This window comes from Bidens hawaiensis, unplaced genomic scaffold (genome assembly GCF_021521415.1).
Source record: "Bidens hawaiensis isolate Kalapana, Puna unplaced genomic scaffold, B.hawaiensis_p1.1 tig00019057_1, whole genome shotgun sequence".
In the NCBI taxonomy this organism is placed as follows: domain Eukaryota; kingdom Viridiplantae; phylum Streptophyta; class Magnoliopsida; order Asterales; family Asteraceae; genus Bidens; species Bidens hawaiensis.
In genome coordinates this window covers 245,754-252,544 of record NW_027492891.1, presented here as the reverse complement: position 1 = coordinate 252,544, position 6,791 = coordinate 245,754, and the positions used below count along the sequence as shown (strand labels likewise).

General features: G+C 35.0%; 1 pseudogene across 1 annotated transcript; it reads left to right on the top strand.

The window, feature by feature from the left end:
* The first annotated feature begins 573 nt into the window (after positions 1–573).
* LOC143557552 (uncharacterized) lies at positions 574–5,300 on the top strand (annotated as a pseudogene). The gene is made up of 5 exons (XR_013139596.1): positions 574–909; positions 1,030–1,966; positions 2,797–2,892; positions 4,442–4,578; positions 4,664–5,300. The product of XR_013139596.1 is annotated as an uncharacterized LOC143557552 (transcript).
* Positions 5,301–6,791: the final 1,491 nt, after the last annotated feature.

The following is a 6,791-nucleotide window of genomic DNA, read 5'->3' as shown; positions in this document are numbered from 1 at the left end:
GTTTAAGACATTGCTAATAATACTTAATAGACTGGAGTCATGAACAAAAACTTGAATATAAAACAATGGAAAAAGTTAAAATATAAAGGGAAACAAAAATAAGAAGTGTGAGAAATATTTGTACCATAAAAACACCCCTCAAAATAATCAAAAAAATTAATAAAAAAATCATAATTTACAATATAAATAAAAAAACGAAAGAAACAAAACTAATATAGGAGCTCCTTTAAATGGTAAAGCATTTGAACCCCACTGTCTCTAGTCATATACTCTTTATGCTTAATAAAGTTTATGCACGAAGATACCTTAATGAAGGTGATGATGACTCTTTACTGAGCTCTGAGATCTTCTCTCCATTCTACTCATTCAACCTGGTATGAACTTGTGTTTCTTCACTAGTCATGCCGGTATAGACCAACCGATTGCACCATTGTTTTAGTTCGTTAAAAAGCCGGTTTTTAAATCATTGCTTAAAATATATACATCTAGAAATGATTTTTGGAAGAGAGAATATACATAGAATTAAAAAAACATTATAAAATAGTTGTGTAAAATAAATAATAAACTCTTCATCTTCTTTGTTGGTACATTTTCATCAAAAGTGAATCCCATTTTCATATGCAATCAAATCAATACATTCATATCCACATTGCAGCAGAAGATGAGATTCAACAGATGTAATAATAATAATAATCATCATCAATTCGTAATATCAGTTTTCGTTTTAAGTATATTATTATTATCGTCCGTTGCAAAAGCTTCAATCCACGAATACAAGAACGAAGGATTCATACCTCGATTCAATTCATTCTTCTTCCATGGCGCCAGCGAAGGAATCTACGCTTCCAAGGTCCACCACGTTAATGGCTCCACCCAAGACAAATCAATCAACGGCAAATCCTTTATACGGTAAAGTTAGGGTTTCGTATTCAATTCGATTGATATGTTTCCTAATTCATGATATGGCATTGATATCTGTAGCTGATTATTAGACTACCTATTTATTCATATCCTACCATATGATTCCAGGTTTGAATCTATTGTCTTCAAAAGACCAAAGGAGACTGCTGAGAAGCAAAATGAGATGCAACAAAGTACTGGTTTAGTTGAGGCAATAATAGTTGAAGTAAAAAACCGTGATAAAATCGGTGGTGCGTATTTGAACTCTGATGAAATATGTTGCACGCCAAAGCTAGCTAGTGATGGTTCTTGCAAAGTAGGAGAAGTTATCATTCGCCAAGATCCTGATAACCCAGGCTGGCCCAAACGGATTCAAACACTGTTTGGTGGAAAGAATGAAGAAGCAAAGATGATGTTACAAACTATTGAGATTAACAGAACAGGAATGTATTATCTTTACTTCATGTTTTGTGATCCACAACTTAAGGGCACGATAATAATGAGTGGAAGAACCGTTTGGAGGAATCCAGATGGTTATTTACCAGGAAAGATGACACCATTAATGCCGTTTTATGGATTTATGTCGTTAGCGTATCTTATACTCGGTTTGTTATGGTTTGTTAGATTTGTGCAGCATTGGAAGGATATAATACAGTTGCATTATCATATAACGGTTGTTATTGGCTTGGGAATGTGTGAAATGGCTCTTTGGTATTTTGAGTATTCGAATTTTAATGTGACGGGAAGTAGGCCAATTGGGATTACTTTATGGGCGGTTACTTTTAGTGCGTGTAAAAAGACGTTTTCTCGGCTTCTTCTTTTGGTTGTGTCAATGGGATTTGGTGTCGTGAGGCCTACTTTAGGTGGCGTGACTTTAAGGGTGTTGCTTCTTGGTTTTGTGTATTTTTTGGCTTCTGAAGCGCTTGAACTTGTTGAAAATGTTGGAAATATTAATGATTTTTCTGGAAAAGCTAGGGTTTTTCTTGTGTTGCCTGTTGCTCTACTGGATTCTTGCTTTATTCTTTGGATCTTTTCATCATTATCTAAAACTTTGGAAAAGCTTCAGGTAAATTCATTGTTAGTTCTTTTTTGCTTCATTGCAATCTTAATCTCATAATTTTCTTATCAGCATATAATATTGCATGACAACAAAACATCATATTGCACCCACAAAAAGGCTCAAACTTTTTTTAAGGAAATTTGGATTAATCTTTCGAGTTAACTCATTTACTACGCCATCATTTTTACCCATTACCGGGCCATATTACTTATAATCAAACTTCTATAATTTGAGGTTTTTAATTAATAGTTTATAAAGTTTGAACCTCTTTCTGGTGCAAATAAAGTGTGTTACCCTGAACAGAAATCATACTAATTTGGTTATCTTTTTATTCAATTAACCTTAAATAATAGTATAAAACATACCTATATTAAGTTAGTTCATTTTTATGTGAATGAACTGTGAGTTTATAATATTAGCTAGTGCTATTGTAAGTACGAAATCATTTGAAGTGGCTTGCATGTTTCATTGTATTCTAATAAAAGTGCAATGTATGTGTGTTTATTGTTTGTAAAATAATGTGGTATCTATGTTGCCCATTACCGAATTCACCACATTATTCAGAACTGGCTTAACGTATTAAGAAAATGGTACTTGTATTTCTGCACCAGTTTCATGTAATTATTAGGTTACAAAGATGTTTTTTTACCTGTGACTGTTTTCTGTTTTGATGTTTGCTTATGATTGCAAGTTGCCATTTAGCTTCGAGTGCTAAAGTTTCATGTAATATAAAGGTGGCATAGCTTCTTATTGTTATGTCACAACATGTAATTAATCTGCGTAATTTTGATGAAGTTTGACTTTGTTATGTTATTATTCTGCTAATTTTGACTCAGATACGGAGAAGCATAGGAAAACTTGAATTGTACTGAAAGTTTACTAATGCTTTAGCTTTATCCGTGTTGGTCTCTGTTGCTTGGATTGGTTACGAGGTACTCCACTTCTTTACCATTTTCAAAATCTTAGATATATTAATAATGTGTTAGGTAATAGTTACGAATTATGATTAAAAACAATGTTATTACTATAATATCTAAATGATGCATGAAAATAGAAATATAGTTTGTGCTGTTGGTTTAGGCCCCAAATTAACACACAAAGATTGTTTGTAACTATGTAGAAGAAGGTTTTGGAACTCTCAAATCATCATCATCATCATCATCGTACTCAGTATATCCCACCAATAGCAAAGCTATGGTAGGGTCTGAGGAGGGTAAGATGTAGATAGCCTTACCTCTACCCTATAAGGATAGAGAGGCTGCTTTCGGTGAGACCCCCGGCTCGATAGTAGTTTTGCATCAAGCCTTGGACATAAGGCACATAGCACTCAATCATCGGGACACCAGCTGATCGGTGCATGTACCCTTGTCTTTCGGCTATCAACGCCACTACATGATGCCTGATTAACCGTCCGTCACTTTTAACGTTATTTTCACGAGATTAGTAAAATAACGTCAAAATTAGTGCAATTTCACTTTTGCCCACCCGAGGGTTCACACATATATACATCATATGTGCGCACCACAAGCGGGGCTATGTGCCACTCTCATTGTTATGTCACAACATAAAAATGAACTAACTTAATATAGGTATGTTTCACTTTTAATCATTACTAATGCTATGCTGATATGAGGTGTACTAGCATCTTTAGTTCTCAACAATTGGCCTTCATTCACATTCCAAGTGATTGTATCTATGACAATATTTGCCTGTAAACAAACTGAGCATTTACGAACGAGGCAACCAAACAAACGATCGAACACGGACATTTAAACCCTTTCTTGTTCGTGTTCGTTCGTTAAGAAAATGAGCATGTTTGTGTTTGTTTATTTTGGTTCGTTAATAGTATAAACGAACGGTTCAATAGTTTAAACAAACGGTTCACGAACATAAACGAAAGAACATAATTTACAATAGATGAACGAACATATCATATTAAAAGTAAAATGAACGTCAACCTGTTGGGCCAAAAAAGTTGACAAAACTAGACTAAATTGTAATATTGATATTTAAATTTCATAACACAAGACTAAATTGTAATAGGCCTAAATATTGAATGTGTACTCAGAATGTATACAAGATTTCACAAACGATGGGGGGCTGGGCTCAAATTTTTGGCCGAAAACAGCTAAATTTACACTACGTATGAAAATTTTCGGACAAAAACGGATAAATTTACACTATTGCGCAAAAAAACAGGGGGGCCGGGGGTGGCTAACCTTCGCCCCTGAACATAAATAAACGGGAACGAATGAACATAAGCGGATTTGAATGAACAAAGTAAACAAACACTTACCAACTAAATGAGCAAAAAATTATGTTCATTTTTCGTTCATTGATTTAATAATCGAACTTTCCACCGAACAGTTCACTGAACGTTGGATTCGTTTACAGGCCTAGATTTATATTCTTTCTTTTGCTTCTTAACCATCTAGTAATTACGTAATTAATGAATCTGTATGCTTTTCTATGAGTTTTCAGTTGTACTTCAATGCAAGTGATCCCTTGAGTGAATTATGGCAACGAGCATGGGTTATTCAAGCTTTCTGGGCTGTTTTAGAATATATACTTTTGCTTGTCACATGCTTTCTCTGGTCTCCTTCTCATAATCCCACTAGGTAATGCTTTAATTCTTTTTGTCATCCTTATGGTTTAACATACCGTCACATAAAGTGATTTGAATAAATATTTAATATTATGCAGATATTCATACTCAGAGGAGGTTGAGGACATAGAAGAAGAAGGCATACCTTTGACCGCCAGTGGAGTCAAAGTGTCGGGAGAATTGATGGAGAGAAAACCAGCAATGACAGCAGATCATGTGTTTGAGGTTATTGAGGAGGACAAAAGAGAATGATTCAACTTAAAGTAATTATCAAAGAGTAAGATTAAATTACTTCTTTACCCTTTCTTCTTATGATGATAATCTGATAACCAATTCGTCTTATATATATAATATGCAGGAAATGCAATTAAATGTTTCAAATGGTAGAATTATCTCTTGCAGCTGAGAATTGCTGCAAGAACTAATGTTATTACAGCAAATAGAGTTGAAAAGCCATTTCTGTGATCTGATTGTGTGAAATCAACTGATGTCGAAGAGTTTATAGCAAGTTTTTAACCATTTTATATGGATTGTGAAGTGTATCTTGTGACCTGGTTTTCGGTCCCTTAATTTTGTTTAGCTAGCTTTCAGCTTCGATTATATATCCTCCCCCTTATGATGGAAGTAGTCTTTGGTAAACTAACTGCAATCTTTGTGCGAGGAGGATCATACTTTTGTGTAACAGGTTATATGTGATTTATATCCATGAATTATTTTACGTGCATGTAGGCTTTATTTATGACCATTGTTGATATGTTATCAACGCGCTTGATCCGTTTATCTTGTGACATTTCATTGTTTTCTTACTTTCTATCAAATGTGTGAAGGAGTTTAACAAACGTTAACAACAATGCAGCAATGCTTTTTTGACAATGTTTGAAATCTTGGAATCTTCAATGATGTATTAAGGTAACATACACAACCAAAATGTTAAAATGAATCCAACTGAAGTGTAATTTAGTTGGTTTGGAATCTTCATGAAATACTGTTTAACTCACCTAATTGGATTGGATCAAACCCGAACATCACTACTTATACTAAAGATAATTTGGACGGAGCAGGTTAATGCTTGTTGACTTATAAAAGCCCAAATTTATAATTTACATATAAAAACAGTAGAAGAGTATTGAGACACATTCAATACAAAACCAATTTCAAGTATAAAATCATGAAAACCGCATAATCGTTTGTACATAATGTGTTGATTTCATATGAAAGAGAAAAAATAAGAGTATGAGAAATAGGGATGGGCTCGGTACTGTACGGGTACCGGTATCGAAAATACCGATCCCGAAAATCGCAAATTCTTGGCACCGGTACCAAAGGTAAAAATTCGGGAAATACCCGTATCGTACCGTACCGATCCCGAAACTCAAAACTTTGGTACCGATTCAGTGCCGACGGTACCAAATCGGTACCGATACTGGTACGCTACCGATACCGAATTTGCTCATCCTAATGAGAACACTTACATCATACATGACCATTGCATATCATAATTAAAGAAATACGTACACGTGCCCTTAATGTTACATATTGGATATTTTGAACAAATTGTTTAAATACATTATACAAGCAATTATCTACAAGGGTGATGTTAAAGTAACCAACATGAGTTTTTAAATATACATCCGATATCCGATGCCATATACCCGTTTTATATGTAAATGGCCGTATAGTCATTGGTGATTCCATGTATATGTTCCTATAGGGCTAGGCGAACATTGTATATGGGCCCACGGCCATACAAATCCCAGCGTTTCCTTGTATACGGTTTTAGAACCCTTAGTGATATAAAAGTTATAGCCCAAGGGATTCCTTAAGCTATGTGTAGTGAAGGGCTACAAAATAAAGGGGATTTTCGACACATGGCGTCATGTCAGCAGATTAACTATTTTCAATTTAGGGATGTAATGGTTTGTACTTTGTAGCCCCCCCCCACCCCCACCCCCACCCCTCCTTCCGCCTTCCAATTATTTTATTATCAGTTTCATCCACTCAACCGGCGATAAAAGGTATCCCCCCTAATCGTCCTTTTGTCGCCTAGGGGGGCAGTGTTGTAGCCCCTTGTCGCCCAAAAACCCATACCATTTGTCGCCTCACTACACACACACATATATATGGTGGGGTTATAATAAGAAGTAGAGTATGTCTAAGAAATGTAATAAGTAATATGGTGCGTTAGATATATTGATCTGACGGTGGATATGGAAAGATGTGTTTTAT